Genomic DNA, 21,352 nt, shown 5'->3' on the forward strand with positions numbered 1-21,352 from the left:
ATGCTGAGGTCTTTATTTCTTCCTTTCTACAGGATGATAGCCAGGTGCAGCTGTGCTCCATGTTCATCTTCCGAGAGATGATGGATTTATTACCAAAGGAGGGAAAAAAGGCCCTGAAGTCCCACGTGCAGCAGAGTCTGCTCCCACTCTCCTTGCACTGCCATGACGAGAACCAGCGCGTGGTTGATGTGAGGACTCGGCAGCTGCTGTGGCTCCCTGGCAGGGCGCTCAGTGCCTCCTGCTCTGCTGCCTCGCAGGCTGCAGCTCCCTCCTGGTCTTGGTCCAGGGACATGGGTCCTGCGCCCTGGGCTGTGGTGCCATCTCTGGGTCTCTGCTGCTCTCCAGGCCTCCTGGGAAACGCTGCTCTGTTCTGCCCGATTCCTGAAGAGGAAGGATCTCCAGCAGATGCTGCAGGTGGATCAGACCTGGAGGTTCGGCGAGGGCCTGGTAAGGGAGGGCTGGAAGCCCCAGCCCCAGGCTGGAGAAGCTCAGTGTGTGTGGCTGGCAGCTGTGCCCTGTCCAGTGCCGCACCCAGGGGCGCCAGCCTGTGCCCCACACGCTGCTCCCTTCCCTGGGCCCCGCTGGCTCTACTCCAGCCCCCTGTGGCCCCGAGCCGTGTGCCCATGGAGCCCCGGCCCAGCTGGCCTGTCGGGCAGGGCGGCACCGCGGCTCCCCGGGCAGCAGCCGGCCCTCTGCCCCCTCCAGAGCCCGGCGCCAGCGGCTGCTGGCCGGGCCTCAGGGCTGGGCGGGCACGGGAGGCCGGGGCTGGCCGCAGGCAGTGCCCGGCCGAGGGGCAGAGCCCGCACCAACCCTTCCCTCCTGCCGCTCTCTCCAGCTGGCACAGGACAGGAACCGAGCGGCCGAGCAGCTGCGCCGGGCCCTGCCGTACCTGCAGAGCCCACAGGAGCCCCTGCGAGAGGCGGCCATCAGGTTCATCGGTGAGCCACGAACCCGGGCTCCCTCCCCGCCCCGCCGCAGCTCGGCCCCGGCCCCGGCTGCTGCCCCGGCAGCGGCACCCGGGCCCGGCGCCCTGGAGCCCCGGCTGCCCTCGGGGCTGCTGCCGGCCTCTGGCAGCCGTGCCCTTGGGCTGAGTCAGGATGCGGCAAGGGCCCGGGCTGAGCCCTGCCGGGGCGGGAGGCCGTGTGGCCACAGGGCTGGCAGCGCCGCTGGCAGGGAGCTGTGCCGCCGGGGCCCTGACAGGCTCTGTGTTCCCAGGGATGGCCGGGCAGCACCTGAGGGGGCAGAAGAAAGAGATGCTGCTCATTTGTGAGGGTGAGTGAGGGCAGCGGGCTGTCAGCGGGGCTGTCGGGGGGAGCTGCAAGCCCTGGCCTGGCTGTGGAGGGCTCTGCTCCCTGTGTGGATGAGGGGCGGTGTGGGCAGAGCACACCGAGATTTCAGGGACACGTGGGGCATTCGTGGCCGCAGCTTCGGGCTGATCCCCTCGGTCCCTGCTCCCTGCTGGCCATGGCAAGAGCCGGCTGGGATGGCCCTGGCAGGGGGCTCTCCGTGGGCCCCCGCAGGTCTGGGATCTGACCGTGGCTCTGTCCGTCTCTCTTCCAGCCCTTGAAGACACAGCATGTGACAGCAGCCTGGAGGTTGGAAGCCTGGCACTTCAGACATTGTGCCTTCTCAGGGCAGGAGACCACGCTCCTATCTCCACCTTCCAGAGGCTGCGAGATCAGCTCCGCAGGGCATGGAGGTCACGGCCTCGTCTGTCGGGCCTCAGCTGGCTGCGCTGCTGGAGCTCTGCAGAGAGCTGATCTGGGAGGCTGTGTCTGCTGGGGCCACATGAGCAGACAGCAGGGACTTTTTTTCCTTCAAGATTGTTCTTTTCTTTTTTGTTTTGCTTTAGGATGTAAATAATGTAGGATATGTTATAATAGTCAGACTCCCAAGACCTTTCTTTTGCTGCCCAGGGTGTGCAGGGCATAGGGGAAGAGGGGGAAAAGGGAGCTTGTGCTCTGCAAGCTGCCCAGGCGTGCAGTGGTGCAGGGAAAATGGCCAGAAGCCCCTTGGCCTTTGGTGGTTCTGCTGAAGGCACAAGCCCTGTCCCAGCCAGGAAGTGCCCTCTGTGTCCTGCTGCCTGTGTTGCTGCCTGGATTGCTGAGAGCTCTGTCATGATCCACTAACACCGGCGGGAATCATGAGAGATTCGTTTGATCTCACAGTGCAAAAGGACACAGAGGGATTTCAGTTTAAATCAGGCAGCTTTGTGCATGTCTTCCAGTAGCTGGTCAGGAGTACCAACTATAGCTACAGGGTCTCCCCTTTCCAATGGATTAAGCCCTGCTGCCCAATGAGCTGCGTGCTGAGTTAGGGACCACGGGTTACATCTGTCTCCTGCTGTTGAGAAGACCCCATGTCCCCAGTACCCACTGGCTTCTTGTTCTGCCAGTCAAATCTGATCTCCTCCGGTGAGAGATGCAGTATGTGTTCTGTCTCTGACTCGTGAGGGAGACGCCCGTGCTCCTTTTTCAGCTCAGCCAATTCAGCAGCAGTGTATGGGATTTCTTTAGTGGTTGTGTGCGAATCAAGATCTTCATCATTGATATGATTATATTCTGTTTGAATTAAAGGTTTCAAGCTAGGACAGCAGTGCTCCCCACAATTTTTCATCAGTTAGTTCTTTCTGAGGGTAAATTTGATTAATGAGAAGGGTTTCCCTCTCCACTGTTTCTTTGGTGAATAAGCATTCTTTGAATTTTTAACCCATTCCTCTCTTTGGGCCACTGGCAAGAGATGGATCTCATTCCTTTCTTCATCTAATTGTTTTTGCAAAATTTCAACTGGGTTTTGAAAGGAGTCCATTCTAGTTCTTTCCTCACCTTTTTGCTTAAAGCAAGTTTCTCTAGCTGCTGTAAGACAAGCACCCAAAACTGAGCAGAGTATATATTTTTGCCGAGTAAAAGCCTTTGGAACCCATACTGGAGATCTCCTCCTCATCCTTGTCTCCACCATGCGCCTACCAATATCCTTGTGCCGTGGAGCATTTGCTCTAAGCCACACCTTGGGTCACCCCACTCCCGAGTGTCACAATCCCCTAACACAAGTGGGAGTCGTGAGAGGTTTGTTTGATCTCAGAGTGCAAAAAGGATGCCAGGGGATTTCAGTTTAAATCACAACAGCACTAATGCACCTTTATTTTAGTGCCAGCAACAAGGGTTATGTGATAGATGAGAGGGAGAGAGAGAGAGAGAGAGGGAGAGAGAGGGGTAAAGAGCCAATGTAAAGAGAGAAAAGAGGGGGTTATAGCTACCAACAGACGAGACGGGGTCACTGGTGTCTTCTTCTGTGGGGAGATCTCTCTTGAAGAAAGTAACTTGGAAAAGTCATTTTTACAGTCTGTTTCAAAGCAAGGGGCAGCTGGCCAAGAGGTGGGGAAATTCCTCGGCTATTGTGATGAGCCCCCTTGCTCTGGGAAGCAGGTGTAAGGTACAGAACAGGCCGCTCCTTACAAGTCCCTGCTCAGCAGCAGGAATGAAGGCAGTGTACCTTGACAGCACAACAAGCACACCTGCAAACCATCACCTGGCAAGCTTCCACCTCAACCAGGCCAGAACCCCTGCACAAAGTCCCTTGGGGTCTTCAGGGTCTCGGTCTCTGTTCTTGCGATGGTTGTGAGGCAGATGAGGGTAACTTTGGACTTTCTCTTACACCCTAGTAACCCCAAATGACTCAAATGACCCCAAATTACCACACCTGACCCCAAATTACTCTAAAGGACCCCTCTGACCCCTCACCTGACCCCAAATGACCCCAATTACCCCACACCTGACCCCACAGGACACAGACATTTACCCCCTGCTGAGCTCAATCCTATACAACCCCAAATCCTTCAAAAATCCCCAAAATTTGACCCTGGGAACTTCCTGGATGAGCAGGGTCAGTTCCAGCGCAACGAGGCCTTTGTGCCCTTCTCGGCCAGTGGGCACCCCAAAAATCCCATAAATCCTTGGGGTGGGGTCCTAAATCCCTCTGGAATCCCAAAAATCCCCAAATTCCTTTGTGGTGGGGCCCTACATCCTTTTGGAATCCCAAAATTCCTCGGGGTGGGTACTCTAGACCCATTTGGGACCCCCACCCCTGAAACCCCCAGACCATTTTTGGACCCCAATCCCAAACCTCCCAGACCCTTTAGGGACCCCCCAGACCCTTTTTGGGGTAGCCCAGATCCATTTGGGATCCCGTAGCCCCCAGAGTCCCCAGACCCTTTGGAATCCCCTCGGCCCTTTTGGAATCCCCAATCCCTGAAACCCCCAGCCCCTTTTGGGACTCCCAGCCCCTTTGGGACCCCAGACCCTCTAGAGACCCCCAGCCCTTTTGGGACCTCCACCCCTTTTGGGACCCCCGGACCCTTTAGAGATCTCCAGACCCTTTTGGGACCCCCAACCCTTTGGGGTGGGGCGGTGCTGACGCCCCCTCCCCACAGGGCAGTGGCTGTGCCTGGGGGAGGCGCTGGCGCGGGCAGAGCTGTTCCTGTTCCTGACCTCGCTGCTGCAGCGCCTGCGGCCGCGACCCCCGGCACCCCCCGAGGAGCTGCCCACGGCCCCCCTGGAGAGCGGCTTCGCCAACATCGTGCCCCGCTTCCAGCCCCTCCTGCTGCCCCAATGAGACCCCCCAAATTCCAGACTGCTCCCCAAATTCAGGAACTGCCCCAGGACCGGGACCCTTCCCCATGGCTGGAAAATCTCCCCCCAGATCCTCCCCAGATTCCACTCCCAACATCCCCCTCGCTTCCAGCTCAGGATGGGGCTCTCATGAGACCTCTCCTCAAATCCCCCCCCTGAGATGTCTCCCCATCGCTGGAAAATCCCCCCAAATCCACCCCAAACCCCGCCCTAAAATTGGGAATCCCCCCTCAGACCCCTCCCCAAATTCAGGATGCCTCCCCAAAATGCCCCTCCCCATCAATGGATATTCCCCCAAAACCCAAAAAATTCTCCCCAAATCCCCTTCCCACAATCAGAACACCCCTGGGACCCCAGAATTTCCCCCCAAAACCACCAAATTCCTCCCCAAAAATCCCAAAATTCCTCACAAATCCCCCCAAAAAACCAGAAAACCCCCATACTCCCCCCAAAGTCCCAAATCATCCCAAGACTCAAAATCTCCTCACAAAGCTCCAAATTTCCCCCCAAAAATCCCAAATTTTTCCCCCAAACCCCCAAATTTCTCAAAACCCCCAAAATTCTCCCCACTCCACAAATTTTCCCCCAAAACCACCAAATCCTCCCAAAATCCCAAATCCCCCACCCAAGACTCTCAAATTACACCCCAAATCGCCAAAATTCCCCCCCCCAAGACTCCCAAATTTCTCCCCAAAAATACAGGGAGTGCTTCTAAACAACCAAATCCCTTCTCCCCAAAATTCCCCTCTGGACTCCAAATTTCCCCTAAAACTCCCAAATTTCCCCCCCAAACCCAGTTTTTTTCCCCCAAAAACCCGAATCTTCCCCCTAAAAAACCCAGAGTTCTCCCCAAAACCCCAAATTTCTCCCCCAAGCACCCAAATGTTACAAAAACATCCTAAAATTCCTGCCCTAAAACCCCAGAATTCCTCCCAGGACCCCTGAAGTTTCCCCCCAAAACCCCAAATTTCCCTCCAAACCCCCAAATTCCTCCCAAATTCCCCCCAAAAACTGGGAGAATTTCCCAAAAAAATACCAACCCCTCTTCAAAACCCCCCCCAAAATCACAACTCCCTCCCCAAGAATAAACAAAAAAAGCTGACAATGTATATTTTTTAATTTCACATTTTTCACACCTTTGGCAGGGATGTAGGGGGGGGAATCCCAGAATTCTCAGGATTTTTCACATTCTTTTGGAGAGAGGGGGTCTTCCCAACTTTTCCAGCACCCCCCAGGCAACTGCTCCCCAAAATTCCTGCCCCTCAGCTCCCCCAAATTAAGTGCACATAAATAAAAAAAGAGGAAAAAAGAAAAAAAAAAAAGGGAAAAAGGTAAAAAAGAACAGAAAAGAAAGACACCCTCACCCCAATTTGGGGGGAGGGGGATGAAGGTAAAATTGCGGGAGGGGTCGAACCCCCAGAAAAAAATTAAGGGACCACTAAAAAAATTGGGGGAACCACCACAAAAAAGCTCATTTTGAAAAATGCTAAAACCATTAAATAAATGGCAAAGAGGCAAAAAACCTGAAAAATTTAGGGAGGAACCCCCCAAAAATGTGTCAAAAATGGGGAATTCCCCCTTGAATCCAAGGGATTTGGGGGAATTTTTTTTCCCAAAAGCTGTGGGTTTTTGAGGGTGGCAGGGGAGAAGAGACCCCCCTCCAAATTCCTGGGGGTGTCCTCGAGATCCAACGAAGGCACCTGGTCCTGGAGGGGGACAAAAAGGCTATTTTAGAAAAATTAAGGGAATTTGGGGGGAATTGGGCAAATTTTAGGGAATTTGGGATTTTTTGAGGTCTCGGGGGGGGTCTTGATTTTTTGTGGTCTTGCATTCCGGGGCCACATGATCATGGCCAGGGAGGCCACAGTTACCAGGAATAGGCATGGGACACCAACGAGATGGGATTCTGCTCAGGAAAACATTTATTCAGCTCAGGAACAAACTCAGATCCAGAGACAGCCCCAAACAGAGGCAGGGAGATGGGGTTTGAGAACCAGGGTGGAGTTCAAGGTCAGGGACCACTGGGAACACAGCAAGGGAGAAACCCCAGGGGCCCAAACCCAATCAGAAATCCCTGGGCTGCCTCCCCACGAGGGGTCCAGGGTGGAGTTTCTCCCTGGGCTTGCAGGGCCCATCCTCCGAGGCAGAGGGATGGAATTCCCTCTTGCCCACACCTCTCACTTTAACAATGTTCATTTGAAACTAAATCTTTGCCTCCCTGGGCAGGGGCACCTCACACAAAACTCACTCAGTAATGGGCTCCCCCTCCCTTCATCACCCCCAAACTTTGGCTGTCTCATTGCAGACCCCACCCCACCTCCCCAATCCCAACCCATCCCATCCCTGCTGGACATCAAGACCCCCTTCCCAATCCCTATTTCCCCCATTTCACACCTCCCAAACTCCATCCCACCCATCCTGCCCCACCCAATGCCCCTCTCACCCCTCCTGATTTGCATCCCACTTCACCCAATCCCCTTCCAACCCCATTCCACCTGATGCCTTCAGAAGGCTGACCTAGAACAGAGGCTGGACAGAGTTAAGTATAAAGTTTATTAGAAGAATTTAAATACACCATGGGCAGTACAAGAGCCAGGCCAGGGCTACAGCCAAGATAGACCAGAAATGGTCACAAAAATGGACAAGTGATCACAAGGTCTCACATTTTTAGTTTAGGTCCATCTGCATATTTGGGTTCATTGTCCAGTTACAGCTTCAGATGATGAAGTCCCATCCTTCTTGTTTTCTCTCTTCAGTCCACCCTTGTTTATGTTTTTGGGCTTGAAACTTCTAACAACTGTCCTTGGTATCAAGCTAGAAAAGGAATTGTTTTGTCTACCTACTCTGTGAAGAGAGCTCACTAACACCTAATGTGAAGTTCAAAACTACAAACCTAGGCAGTGCAGAATATGAAAGATATGAAAGCTAAAACTTGAGGCATCACACCCTGAGGGGCTGTGGAATGCAGTAATTTTGGTGAAATTGAGTAGTTATCAATGGCACTGAGTGGTTTTGAGGTGACAGATTGAACTCTCTCGTCTCTTTGAGTGACAAGAAATGGAGACAATTCCACCAAAAAACCCCACAACCCCCAAATACTCCCAAGTATCTCCCAGATTCCCTTGAAGCATTAGTAAATTTGAAGTTTTAGATGCCTTTCATGAATTTCTAGACTTTTATTCCAATTTTGTCTGTTTTAAAGGGATGAAGATGAATCAAAAGATAGAACCAAAGCAGAATGACCACCAGCCCAGTGTGTTCCCAACACAGATCACTGGGAACGTGGGTCATCAGGGCTCTGCCCAACGTGGGTCCTCTGATGGAGGATGGAGCTGGGGCAGCACACGAAGCTCTTCCTGCACTTGGGGCACTCACAGGGCTCCCCTTAGTGGTGCCTCTGTTGGTGTTGGGTCAAGTGAGATTTCTGGATGAAGCTCTTCCCACATTCCCCACACTCGTAGGGCCTCTCCCCAGTGTGAATGCGCCGGTGCCTGATGAGGGTGGAGTTTCGCTTGAAGCCCTCCCCGCAGTCAGGACAGCGGAAGGGCCTCTCATCCGTGTGAATCCGCTGGTGCCTGAGGAGAGTGGAGCTGGTCTGAAACCTCTTCCCACACTCAGGACACTCGTAGGGCCTCTCCCCAGTGTGGATCATCTGGTGGATGGTAAATTGGCACCTCTGGCTGAAGGTCATCCCACATTCCCCACACTTGTAGGGACGTTCCCCGGTGTGGATCCTCTGGTGGAGGATCAGGCTGGAGCTCTGAGTGAAGCTCTTTCCACATTCCCCACATTCGTAGGGCCTCTCCCCAGTGTGGATGCGCCGGTGGGTGATGAGGTGGGAGTTTTGCTTGAAGCCCTCCCCACAGTCGGGGCAGAGGAAGGGCCTCTCATCCGTGTGAATCTGCTGGTGCCTGAGGAGAGTGGAGCTCCTCTGAAACCACTTCCCACACTCAGGACACTCGTAGGGCCTCTCCCCAGTGTGGATGCACTGGTGATGGATGAGGTGGGAGCTGCAGCTGAAGCCCTTCCCACATTCCCCACACTCGTAGGGCCATTCCCCAGTGTGGATCATCTGGTGGCGGATCAGGCTGTTGCTCTGTCTGAAGCTCTTCCTACACTCCAAGCACTTGTAGGGCTTCTCCCCATCCTGAAGCTGCTCATGGACCACCAGCTCAGAGCCCTGGCTGGATCTCCGGCCGCCTTCCCGGCACAGGGTGGGTCTTTCCTCCTCAGAGCACCCTGGGATGGGTTTGGAGCCCCTCCTCCTGCGGGAGCTCCGGGGATTTTCCTCCCCATTGGGTTCCTGCACCATGGAGCCGCTCAAAACGGCCTCTTCCATGAGGTTCTGCTGTGGGCATTTGTCCTCCCTGGTCTCCATCCTCAGCTCCTTGTCTGGGGGAGGAAGGACAAGGAGAGGATGGGATTTGCCTCCGTGCCAGAGGGAAGGGGAAGGAGATCCCCCCAGTGCGTCCCCGGCAGGACGGCGTCGGCAGCGGGGTTGTCCTGCAGCCGGGGCCATGCTGGGCTGGGAGATGGAGCAGGAGAGAGGGGGAAAGGGGCACTGACTTCCTCCTCACCTGCCTGGGTGTCCTGGGGCATCTTCCTCTTCCTCACAGCCTCCTTCTCCATCTGGCCAAGATTTGGGAATGAGAAATCCTGGTTTGGGGAAAAATACAATTCACAAGCACATTGGGTTAGGGGGTTTGTTCTGCCCAAGTCCATCTCTAGAAGTCACCAGCCATCCATAAAAACCTCCCAAACACCAAGATTCAGCCATGAAAATGTCTCCCAGGAGTTCCCCATCTCTGGTCTCTCCCCTTTGCTGTTCAGGGGTTCCCCCCTGTTCCAGCTGCTCACGGTCACACTTGTACAGGGGGTCCCCTGGCTACTTGATCTCTGGCCTCCTCAGGCTGCTGGGAGTGCCAGGAATCTGAAAAGTTCTCCCCTTTTCCATCTCCTCAATAAGGGATGCTGGGACTCCCCACGGTCCCCCCAAAGGGCATTTGCTGCTCAGGTTTGGAGTTCTTCATTCTCCAAACATCCCCCCCAAAAAAACCCAACCCAGGGATGCACGAGGATATCCGGGCTGAGCTCCCCCTCCCCAGGCACGTGTGGGATGGGGGATGATGATCCCACGGGTGAGGGGCTGTGAACTCAGGGAGTGCTTGACCTCGTGGTTCCTTCTCCCTTCCCTGATCCTCATTTGTCCCTCCTCTTCCTCCCTCTCCTTCCCTTCCATCCTTCCTCCTCCGCTTCCTCCCTAACCCCACCTCCTTCTCCTACTCCTGTCCCTTCTGTCTCCCCTTCTTCATTCCTCTTCTTCCATCCCTCCTCCTCCTCCTCCCCCAGGAGCAGTGACACCCTCGGTGCCCCGTTCCCGAACCCCTCACAGCCCACGGCAGGAGCGGGGATGGAGCCGGGACAGGTCGGGATGGGCAGCGCGGGGCTCTCCGCTGCTCCCACCCGCTGGGGACGGGGGGAACCCGGCCCGGGGAAAAGGAGAGGGAAACTGGGAAAATTGGGGGCTGCAGATCCAACCTGGGGCTGGCTGGGGACCCTGGCTGGGGACTGCCAGCCCTTGGGGCTGCTCTGGGGAGATGCGGGAGGGGAGAACACAGAGAGGGCTGGGGGATCCCAGGAGTGGCAGCACTGGCAGGGACTGGTTTGTACTGGGATCATCCTGGCAGTGGCTGAGATTGCACTGGCTGTGTACTGACATCATACTGGGATCATACTGGGAGCAGCTGGGTCCATGCTGGCTGAGACTGGGATCCCACTGAGGGTGACTGGAATCATACTGGGATTGACTGGGAGTGGCTGTGAGCAACTGGAATCATGCTGAAAGCAACTGGGAGGAGCTGGGAATGACTGGGAGCGTGCTGGGGCTGACTGGGATATACTGGGAGAGACAGGGAGTCCCAGGGATCACACTGGAGGTTACTGGGGTCATACTGGAACTGACAGGGAGCAACTGGGGCCACTGGCCTCATACTGGGAGTGACTGGAATTAGACTGTAAGCGACTAGGATCAGACTGGGAGTTACTGGGATTAGATTGTGACTGGGATGAGACTGGGAGTGTGAAGGAAACTGGAAAATTGGGGAAAAAATGGAAAAAAACCCCAGGATAAATTCAAGGAAAATGGAAGGGAAAATTCAGGGAAAAACTACAAAAATATCAGGGTGAAATCCAAAAAAATTTGGGAAAAATCAGGAAAAAATTGGGAAAAATTTGGGAAAAATGGGAAAATTTGAAAAAAATTGGGGAAAATCAGAAAAAATGGGGAAAAATCATGAAAAACCAGGAAAAATTGGAAAGAATATTGGGCAAATCAGGAAAAAAACTGGGAAAGAACTTGGAAAAATTCGGGAAAATCCAGAAAAGAAAGAGGAATAAAATCTGAAAAGTAATAGGAAAAAAACCAGGAAAAATCAGGTAAAAACTAGGGAAATTTGAGAAGAAATTGGGAAAAAGCTAGAAAAAATTTGGGATAGGAAGAGAGAAGAATCAGGAAAAAATGGGAAATACATGAAAAAAATTGTGAGAAATCAGGGAAAATATCAGGAAAAAAAAGCCAAAAAGACCCTGGGAAAAATCAGGAAAAAATATTGGAAAAATATTGGAAAAATGAAGGAAAAAACAGAAATATTTGAGAAAAAATTGCAAAAAAATAAGGAAAATAATTTGGAAAAAATCAGAGAAAAAATGTGGAAAAAAAAGAAAATCAGGGAAACAAACAGGAAAATGATAAAAAAATCTGGAAAAGTCAGAAAAAAATAATGAAAAAAATCAGGAAAGAATTGGGGAAAACCAGAAAGATTAGGGAAAGGAAAAGGGAAAAATCAGGAAAAAAAATGGGATTAAAACAGGAAAAAGCACAAAAATCAAGGAAAAGTTTAAGAAAATAATGGGAAAAAATTAAAAAAAAAAAAATCAGAAAAATAAAAAAATAATGAAAAAAATCATTAAAAAATTATTAAAAAAATCAATAAAAATCAGGAAATAATGGGGAAAATCTGGAAAAATATTGAGAAAAAATTGGGTAAAATCGAGAAAAGAGAGGGAAGAAACCTGGAAAAATCAGGAAAAATCAGTAAAAAAATTAGGAAATACAGGGAAAAATCAGGGACAAATTGTGAAAAAAAAATGGGGAATAACCAGGAAGAAATTGCGAAAAGAAGAGGGAAAAATCAGGAAAAAGTGGGGGAAAAGCAAGAAAAAAATTTAGGAAAAAAATTGGGAAAAAACAGGGAAAAATCAGGAAAAGAAAGAGGAAGAAGACTAGGAAAAAAATGGGAAAAATCAAGGAAAAAAAGAAAAAAAAATGAGGAAAAGAAAGTGGGAAAAAAACTTTGGAAAATTGGGAAAAAAATTGGGAAAAAACTAGGAAATATCAAGGAAACAAACAGGAAAAAAATCAGGAAAAAATAGAAAAAAAAGGGAAGTATTTAGACAAATCAGAGGGAAAAATCAGGAAAAAAAATTTGAAAAATATGTGAACAAAAATGTGAAAAATGAAGAAAAAAATAAGAAAAAGGGAATAAAACCTGGAAGAAATCAGGGAAAAAAAATCAGAAAAAAACCTGAAAAAAACTGGGGGAAAATCAGGAAAAAAAATGGGAAAAAATCAGGAAAAAATGGGAAAAACCAGAAAAATTATGGAAAAATTTGAGAAAAAGTTGGGGAAAAGACAAGAAATTTTGGGAAAAGAAGAGGGAAAAATCAGGAAAAAAAATCAGGAAAAAAATGGGGAAAAACAGGGAAAAAATCAGGGAAAAAATGAGGGAAAAATCAGGAAAATTAAGAAAAAAAAAAAGAAAAAGAGAAAAAAATCAGGAAAAAACCAGGATGAAATTCCCCCATCCCATTTTTCCGTGAAATTTTGGGAATTGCCTACCTGGGAGGTTGTAGAAGAATTTCCAGGCCTGGGATACAGGGAGTGGGGAAAGGTGGAATTGCGGACGAACTGGTCAAGATTTTTGGGAAGGTAGATGGCCTGGTCCTATTCCAGCTTCCAGAATGTTCGGCTGAATCCCACTCCTCCTTCTGGCTAGAAATCATGGAAAAATCATGGAAAAATAATGGGAAAGCTGTGATTCAAATTCATGGAGTTTTGCCCCCAAAGCACCCTTTTTTCCCACCAAAATTTCGATTTTTCCCCCCCAAAATATTAATTTTTTGGAATAATTAAATGGGGAAGATTAGGGGGAAATAGGGAAAAATAGGATGGAAATGGAGTAAAAATGGGGGAAATTGGAGCCAAAATGGGAAAAAATAGAGAAAAAATGGGATAAAAATAGGGAAAAATGGGATGGAAATGGAGGAAAAATTGGGAAAAATGGGAGAAAGGAATGGAAGAAGATGGGAATAAAATGATGGGAAAAAGAGATAAAACCAGGATAAAAAAGGGGGGAAAAAATGAGGGAGACTGGGAGAAAAATGAAGGGAAAATGGGAATAAAAATGGTAAAAATGAAGTGAAAGTGGGAGAAAAATGGAAGAAAATGGGGAAAACAGGAGAGAACATGGGGAACAAACCGGGGAAAAATAGAACAAAAAGAGGGTAAAATGGGGAAATGGGGAAAAAATAGATTAAAAATGGGAAAAAAAATTGGGAAAAATTAGGACAACATGGAGAAAAAATTGAGTAAAAATGCAAGAAAAAATAGGAAAAAAATCAGAAAAATTAGGAAAAAAATTAAGGAAAATGAGTTTAAAAGGGAGTAAATAGAGGAAAAAAAGAGAAAAATGGGTGAAAATTAGGGAAAAATAAAAAAAATAGAATAATAATGGGGAAAAAATATATGAAAACGGGATAAAATGAGGAAAAATGGAAAAAATGGGATAAAAACGGGATAAAAACGGGGAAAATTTGAGATAAATGGGATAAAATTGTGGGAAAATGGGGATAACATTTGGGAAAAATGGAGACAAGCTGGACCCTAATAGGGAATGATTGGGAGAGACTGGGCTCATCCTGCTGCCGAGGAAACTGAAACCACACGGGGGGAGAAACTAAGCTCATGCTGGGAGCAGCCACTGCCGGCACCGGGAGCCCCGAACCCCTTTCCCAGCCGTGCCGCCCCTCCAGCCCCAGCACCCCCCGCCGGGGTCCCGGCAATCCCAGGGGTCCCCCCCTCTCTGGGGTCCCGCTCAGGGAAGCTGTGCCTCTCCCGGGGCTCCCCAAAACCGCGGTCCCCCCGCTCCCACCCGGTCCCCACCTGGCACCGGCAGAGCTCGGGGGGCCCGGCCCGGGAAGCCCAACCCCCACCGCGGGGGGACCCGCATCCCCCCGGCCCCTTTGCCGGGGCTCTGCCGCCACCGGGACCCCCCAAAAACACCTCCCGGGGACCCCCGGGGTCCCCCCGAGGGGCATCTGCGGCTCGGCTCTGGAGCCCTGCCATCCCCAAACATCCCCCCCAAAAACCCCAAACCCAGGGACCCCCGGGGTATTTGGGGCGAGCTCCCCCTCCCCGGGCACCTGCGGGATGGGGGGCGATGGTCCCGAAGGAGCTGCAGATCCAGAGAGCGGGGAGCGCACGTGGAGCCTCCTCTGCCTGCTCCAGCTCTTCCTCCTCCTGCTCCTCCTCTTCCTCCTCCTCTGTCCCTCCTCTTCCTCCTCCTCTGTCCCTCCTCTGTCCCTGTGCGTGGTTCGGAGCCCTCGGGTGAGCGGGGCCGGGCCGGGACACGATGGGAAAGGGCTGGGTCCCCCCCAAACCGAGCTGGGGGCAGCGGAGGTTTGGGGGAACAATGGGAACGGGGCGGGACAGGGGAACAGGGGGAGGTGGGAGCACTGAGGGTCCCCCAGTTCACCCCAGGACCCCCAAGCCCCGTCCCAGCCCCCCCAGTTCCCCCCGCAGCCCCGGCTGAGGGGGGCTCAGCCCAGGAGCCGCCGTCGTTCGGGGCTCCCCCGAGTGCAGGAACGGGAGAGTTCCCGGCTCGGGGAGGCCCCAGCAGAGGAGGGGATCTTGTCCCTCTTCCAGGGCCTTTCAGGGTCTTCAGGCCCCTCTCAAGAGAAGTTTTTATCTTTCTGAGGTATTTTGGGGGGGATCCCACCACTACAGGGGTGTTTTTTCCTCCCCATTTTAGGGTGTTTGTGCGGCCGCAGCTCCACAAACCCCTTTTGAGGGGGGGATCATGACGGCTTTAAGTGACATTTTTAGGGGTGGGTTGTTTTGGGGAACCTGCTGGTGATGGAGATGGGGACCCCATGCCAGGTATGAACCTTCTCAATGTCTGTATGGGGTTTTGCAGTTTTGGGGAGTTTTCGGAGCATCCAGGGATGTGTTTGGGATCCCGGGGAGGTTGGGGTGTCCTGGGGGGTTTGGGGGTTCTCGGCAGGTTTGGGGGTACCTGGGCAATGTGGGTGGCAGTGCTGGGGACCCCGTGCCAGGTTTGAACCTTCTCACTGCGCACGGGCAGCGTCAGCGTGTTCAGGGAGATCCTGGGGGACCCGGGGGGGTTACCCCAAATCCCAGGGACCCCAAATGCTGAGGGACCCCCTGAACTGCCCTCAGCGCTGGATCTGCTGCAGGCAGGGGGGCACCAGCACTCGGCCCCCACCCTCCACCATCACAGGGGGGCTGTGGAAGAAATCTGGGGGTGCACGGACAGGTCGGGTGGGACGCCCAAAGTCCTGGGGGAGGGGACACGGGGGGACTCCCAGGAATTCCTGTTATAGGGGGATGATGGGGGACCCAGGAAGAATTTTGGGGGGAACCGGATTGGGTCATGGGGGGACCCCCAGGAGTCTTGTGGGGGGGTGGGGAGGGAAAGGAACAGGGCAACCCCCAGGATGCGATTGGGGGGGAACCGGATTGGAGCTCCCATGGCTGCGGGATGGGGAGATCTGCCCATGGAATTCCATGGGAATGGCATGGCAGTGAGATCCATCTACAGAATTCCCATGGGAATGGGACAGCAGTGGGATCCATCCTTGGACGTCCCATGGGAATGGGATGTCTGAGATCCATCCATGGAATTTCCATGGATTTCCCATCCATGGATTTGCCCTCCCAAATCCCACATTCCCATTCCCATATTCCCATGGGAATTCTGCCCTCCCCACCTTTACACTCCAGCACCTTCCGCCCATATCTGACATATTTCCGGAGACATTCCCTGCAGCTGTGAGCCAGGGAATTTGTTAATCCCTCAGCCTGGATCTCAGGGATCCCCATGGTGGTGCCACAGTTGCCATCGCAGCCCCACAGATCCCCCAGCCCCGGCTCCCCCCGCTCAGCCCCGCTCTGGCTGTGCCACTGCTGCAGCATCTGCAGCTCCCCGCTGGCCCCGTGCTGGTGCCGCTCCTTGTGCCGGCTCTGGCTATCCCAATATCCCAGCCCTGGCTATCCCAATATCCCAGCCCTGGCTATCCCAATATCCCAGCTCTGGCTATCCCAATATCCCAGCCCTGGCTATCCCAATATCCCAGCTCTGGCTATCCCAATATCCCAGCCCTGGCTATCCCAATATCCCAGCCCTGGCTATCCCAATATCCCAGCTCTGGCTATCCCAATATCCCAGCCCTGGCTATCCCAATATCCCAGCCCTGGCTATCCCAAGATCCCAGCCCTGGCTATCCCAAGATCCCAGCCCTGGATATCCCAATATACCAGCACTGGCTATCCCAATATCCCAGCCCTGGCTATCCCAAGATCCCAGCCCTGGCTATCCCAATATCCCAGCCCTGGCTATCCCAATATCCCAGCTCTGGCTATCCCAATATCCCAGCTCTGGCTATCCCAATATCCCAGCTCTGGCTATCCCAATATCCCAGCACTGGCTATCCCAATATCCCAGCCCTGGCTATCCCAATATCCCAGCCCTGGCTATCCCAAGATCCCGGCTCGGCTCCGGCTGCCATCCCCGGCGGCTGCGGCTCCGCTCGGCCCCGCTCGCTGCGGCGGCGCTGGAAGGGGATCCCAGCCAGGGACCCCATGGACATGGACTGCGGGAAGCCCGGGCTGGGCTCCGACAGCGCCGCGTGCAGGGAACGCAGGGAGAGGAGAACTGGGGGGACATTTGGAGATTTGGGATCGGGGGGGTCACAGCTGAAGGAAAAGGGGAACGGGGAGAGCCGGGAAGGGCATTTGGGGATGCCAGGACTGACAAGAGGGGAGGCTGGGGCTGGCTAGATGTGGCATGGCTGGAGTTCAGGGTGTTCCTGTACCCAGGAAAGGGAGCTCCAAGGGTCCCCGGTGTCCCCATTGCCCGGACAGGGCAGGGAAATCCGGGATGGCTGGGAATAGGGGTCCCGGGTGTCCTCAGTGCTGAGGACAGGAGGGGCTGGGTGCAGGGAGAGGCAGGAATAGGGGTCCGGGGGGTAAATGGGTCAAGGAGAAGGGGGATCTGGGGGCTGCGAGAGGCGGGATGGCCGGGAAAGGGGTGCAGGCGTTCCTGGTGCCGGATAAGGGGGTGCAGGGTGGGACCCACGGCCGGGAATGGGGGTTCGGTGGGATGGCGGCGCCCAGGAATGGGGGTTTAGGGGCCCCTCGGCGCTCCGGAATGGGCGATCAAAGAGTCCCGGTGCCGGGGGTCCCCCTCACCTCTCGCCGCCCCCCGGGAGCGCCCCCGGCCCCAGCGCTGGAGCCATCGCGCTGCTCCGCTGCGGCCCCGCCCACAGCCCCGGCCCCGCCCCCAGAGCCGCCTCCGGCCCCACCATTGGCGCCGCTCTTTGCTGCCCGCCAATGTCATCCATGGCGCTATGATGTCATACAGCCATGTCATGATGTCACAGCCTTCTCCATGATGTCACACAGTCCCCTCTATGATGCCATAGCTGCACAGTGACCTCACACAACAAACTCTGTGATGTCACAGCCCCATCTGTGACCTCACACAACCCACTCGGAGCTGTCACACAGCCCCTTTCTGACATCACAGCTGCTCTGGGGCTCCAGGACACAGCCACAGAGGTGCTGCTGTGACACAGCCCCCTCTGGGACATCCCACAGCCCCTGCCAGTGCTGAGCCCCTGGGAGCTCTGTCTGGGCCTGCTGGTGTCCCTGAGCTGCCCTGGCAGGGCCCCAGCCCTGCTGGGCTGTGCTCAGGAGCTGCTCCTGGCCAGAGCTGTCTCCCTGCTGTGGTCTGTTCCCATGGCAACATCTGCCCCATTGTTATGATCTGTTTCCATGGCAACCATCACCAGCCCCTGTTGCTATGGTCTGTTTCCATGGCAACCATCACAGCCCCCTGTTGCTATGGTCAGTCCCTTGGCAGCTCCATGGAGACCCCATGCCAGGGGTGGTTGCCATGGACACCAGCTCAGGCCTGGAGCCAGAGCCCGTTGCCATGGCAACCATTTGCAGGCCCATCCCCAGGCTCATGGGATCACAGCGCCACAGAATTGGCTGAGTTGGGAGGGACCCATGGGGATCCTCCAGTCCAACTGCTGGCCCTGCACAGGACACCCCAACAATCCCAGCCTGGGCCTGGCAGCGCTGGCCAAACACTGCTGGAGCTCAGCCAGCCCTGGAGCTGGGAGCCTTCCCTGGGGAGCCTGTTCAGTGCCCCAGCAGCCTCACAGGAAAAACCTTTTCCTCACATCCAGCCTAAACCTGCCCGTCTCAGCTCCAGCCGCTCCCTCCACTCCTGGCCCTGGGCACCAGAGGGAAGAGGTTCCCGCAGCCCCCAGCCAGGGACCCGCTCCCAAGGCTGCTGCCCATGGCAACCAGGCCTGGCACCAGCTGGGATGCTCGGTTTCCATGGGCTGGGCTTCAGGAATGGGATTCCCCAATTTCCTGCTCCTACTGAAACCGCACTGCTGCTCGCTTCTCTCCCACCTCCCATGGAAAGCAGAAAAGGCAAAGATCCCAGGCTGGGATAAGAACAATTTATTGAGAACAGCAATGGGATAAGGAACAAATAGGTACAGAAACAATTTGGATAACAGAAAAGATAAGACAATCTATTTACAGGGAAAACTAAAATGTCATCGACCGGCTCTTCCTGGCCACGTATCTCCTCCTGCCAGGAAAGGACATTCTTATCCTCTGGTGAGAGACAGGGAGTCCTTTTCCTGCCCCTGGCAGTTACCTGAGGTGCGACTGAATATAATGGGCCATGATCACACTCTCACATTCTTTGATCCCAAATCATGTCATTGCCACGGGCAAGAAAAGGGACAGGTGTCTTCCCATCATGGATCACAGGGAACATGGATCACCAGGTCTCTTCCCAATGTCGGTCCTCCAAGGGGGGATGAGGCTGGAGCTGTGGAGAAAGCTCATCCTGCACTTTGGGGCATTTGCAGAGCTTCCCTTACCGGTGCCTCCGTTGGTGTTTGCTCAAGTGACAGCTCTCGCTGAAGCTCTTCCCACATTGGGGACACTCGTAGGGCCTCTCCCCAGTGTGGATGCGCTGGTGCCTGATGAGGTTGGAGTTTCGCTTGAAGCCCTCCCCACAGTCGGGGCAGCGGAAGGGCCTCTCATCCGTGTGAATCCGCTGGTGCCTGAGGAGAGTGGAGCTGCTGTGAAACCTCTTCCCACACTCAGGACACTCGTAGGGCCTCTCCCCGGTGTGGATGCGCTGGTGGATGATGAGCTGGGAGTTGAAGCTGAAGCCCTTCCCGCATTCCCCACACTGATAGGCCCATTCCTCAGTGTGGATCATCTGGTGGCAGATCAGTTTGGTGCTCAAGCTGAAGCTCTTCCCACACTCCAAGCACTTGTAGGGCTTCTCCCCATCCTGAAGCTGCTCATGGACCACCAGCTCAGAGCCCTGGCTGGATCTCCGGCCGCCTTCCCGGCACAGGGTGGGTTTTTCCTCCTCAGAGCACCCTGGGATGGGTTTGGAGCCCCTCCTCCTGCGGGATCTTTGCAGATTTTCCTCCCCATTACATTCCTCAGCCATGGAGCTGCTCAAAATGGCCTCTTCCACGAGGTTCTGCTGTGGGGATCTTTCCTCCCTGGTCTCCATCCTCAGCTCCTTTTCTGGGGGAGGAAGGACAAGGAGAGGATGGGATTTGCCTCCGTGCCAGAGGGAAGGGGAAGGAGATCCCCCCAGTGCGTCCCTGGCAGGACGGCGTCGGCAGCGGGGTTGTCCTGCAGCCAGGGGCCAGGCTGGGCTGGGAGATGGAGCAGGAGAGAGGGGGAAAGGGGCACTGACTTCCTCCTCACCTGCCTGGGTGTCCTGGGGCATCTTCCTCTTCCTCACAGCCTCCTTCTCCATCCAGACAAGATTTGGGAATGGGAAATCCTGGTTTGGGGCGAACAGGGGATGAGCACATTGAGTTTGAAGGTCCCTCTACCCAAGTCCATCTCCAGAAGTCACCGGGCATCTGGAGTCCATAAAAACCTCCCAAACACCAAGATTCAGCCCTGAAAATGTCTCCCAGGAGTTCCCCATCTCTGGTCTCTCCACTTTGGTGTTCAGGGGTTCCTCTCTGTCCCAGCTGCTGGGGGTCACTCTTGCACTGGGGGTCCTCTGTCTACTCGGTCCCTGCCCTCCCCAGGCTGCTGGGAGTGCCAAGAATCCAAAAAGTTCCCCCGGTTACCAGCTCCCCACTTAGGGATGCCAGGACCCCCAATTTACCCCCAAGGGGCATTTTCTGCTCAGGTTTGGATTTCTTCATTCTCCAAACGTCCCCTCAAGCAGCCCAAAATAGGGAGCACCTAAAATATCTTGGCTGAAGTCCCCCTCCCCGGTCACCTGTGGGATGGGGTGTGATGATCCCATAGGTAGGCGGCTGTGAATTGAGGGAGTGCTGGACCTCGTGGTTCCTTCTCCTTTCCCTGATCCTCCTTTGTCCCTCCTCTTCCTCTTGCTCCCCCTCTTCCTCCCTCCTCCACTTCTTCCCTAACCCCATCTCCCGCTCAATCCCTCGTGCTATTTGAGCCATTCGGAACACAGTTCCACGCCCAAACCTCCTGCCGTGCCCCGCGCCTTAAATGTGATAAACAGAGACCCTTTTGTTCGACTAAACATGCAGATATGATACCCTGTAATGTTATGTTCTGTAAAATCAAGATTGTTATTTACCCCTTACTTACTTACGATAGTTATTTACGTATGCATAGTAACTGATGCTTGTATAGCTACTGACGTTTATCATGTCCTTGCTAAGATTCCTTGCATTCCAAAAAATTACTGAGCTAAGCCTTTACAGAGAACAGTGAAGAAAAGTTAAAGGAAGATAAGGTAAAGACCGAACAATCGGACCCCTAGACCGATGAAGGCGCATGCGCAGAAAGACCCGAGGAAGGACACGTCACAGGAGAGCCCGGAGAGCCGGACTGATTAAAAGGAGACACACGAAAAACGGAAGCACGGCCGCGACAAAGCGAGATCGCTTCCCGGCTGTCCAGCGCTGTCTTTTGCTTATTGCTTGCTTGCTATAATTAATAAAACTTCCCTTTATTAAACTTTAACACTCTCTCGAGTGAATTTATAACACTAAAGAGCCCGGTTACAGCTCCCCAGGCTCCCCCCAAGTGCTCCCGAGCCGTATACATTCGCCCCGAGCACCTGCAGCCACAGCTCGGACACAAAAGTGTTTTCCAAGCGCTTCCCCGCAACGCCGAACGCGCCTTCCGAGCCACTTCCGGGACTACAGCTCCCATCATGCTCCGCGGCGCCCATAGAGCGCTATTCCAGCCGGGACTCCATCTCCCGTCATGCCCCGCGCCTCACCGGAACCCATTGGAGCTGCGCCTTCAACTCCCGTGATGCTCCACGGCCCCATTAAACCGTATTATACCGGCGCCTACAACTCCCATCATCCCC

At 53.8% G+C, this 21,352-nt stretch overlaps 2 pseudogenes; one reads left to right on the plus strand and one right to left on the minus strand.

The window, feature by feature from the left end:
• Positions 1-21,352, plus strand: part of LOC131586382 (zinc finger protein 208-like) — a 761,426-nt pseudogene that overhangs the window by 497,756 nt on the left and 242,318 nt on the right.
• The window catches only part of LOC131586381 (uncharacterized), a 655,697-nt pseudogene continuing 653,035 nt past the window's right edge, over positions 18,691-21,352 (minus strand).

Source organism: Poecile atricapillus, chromosome 19 (assembly GCF_030490865.1).
Source record: "Poecile atricapillus isolate bPoeAtr1 chromosome 19, bPoeAtr1.hap1, whole genome shotgun sequence".
NCBI lineage: Eukaryota > Metazoa > Chordata > Aves > Passeriformes > Paridae > Poecile > Poecile atricapillus.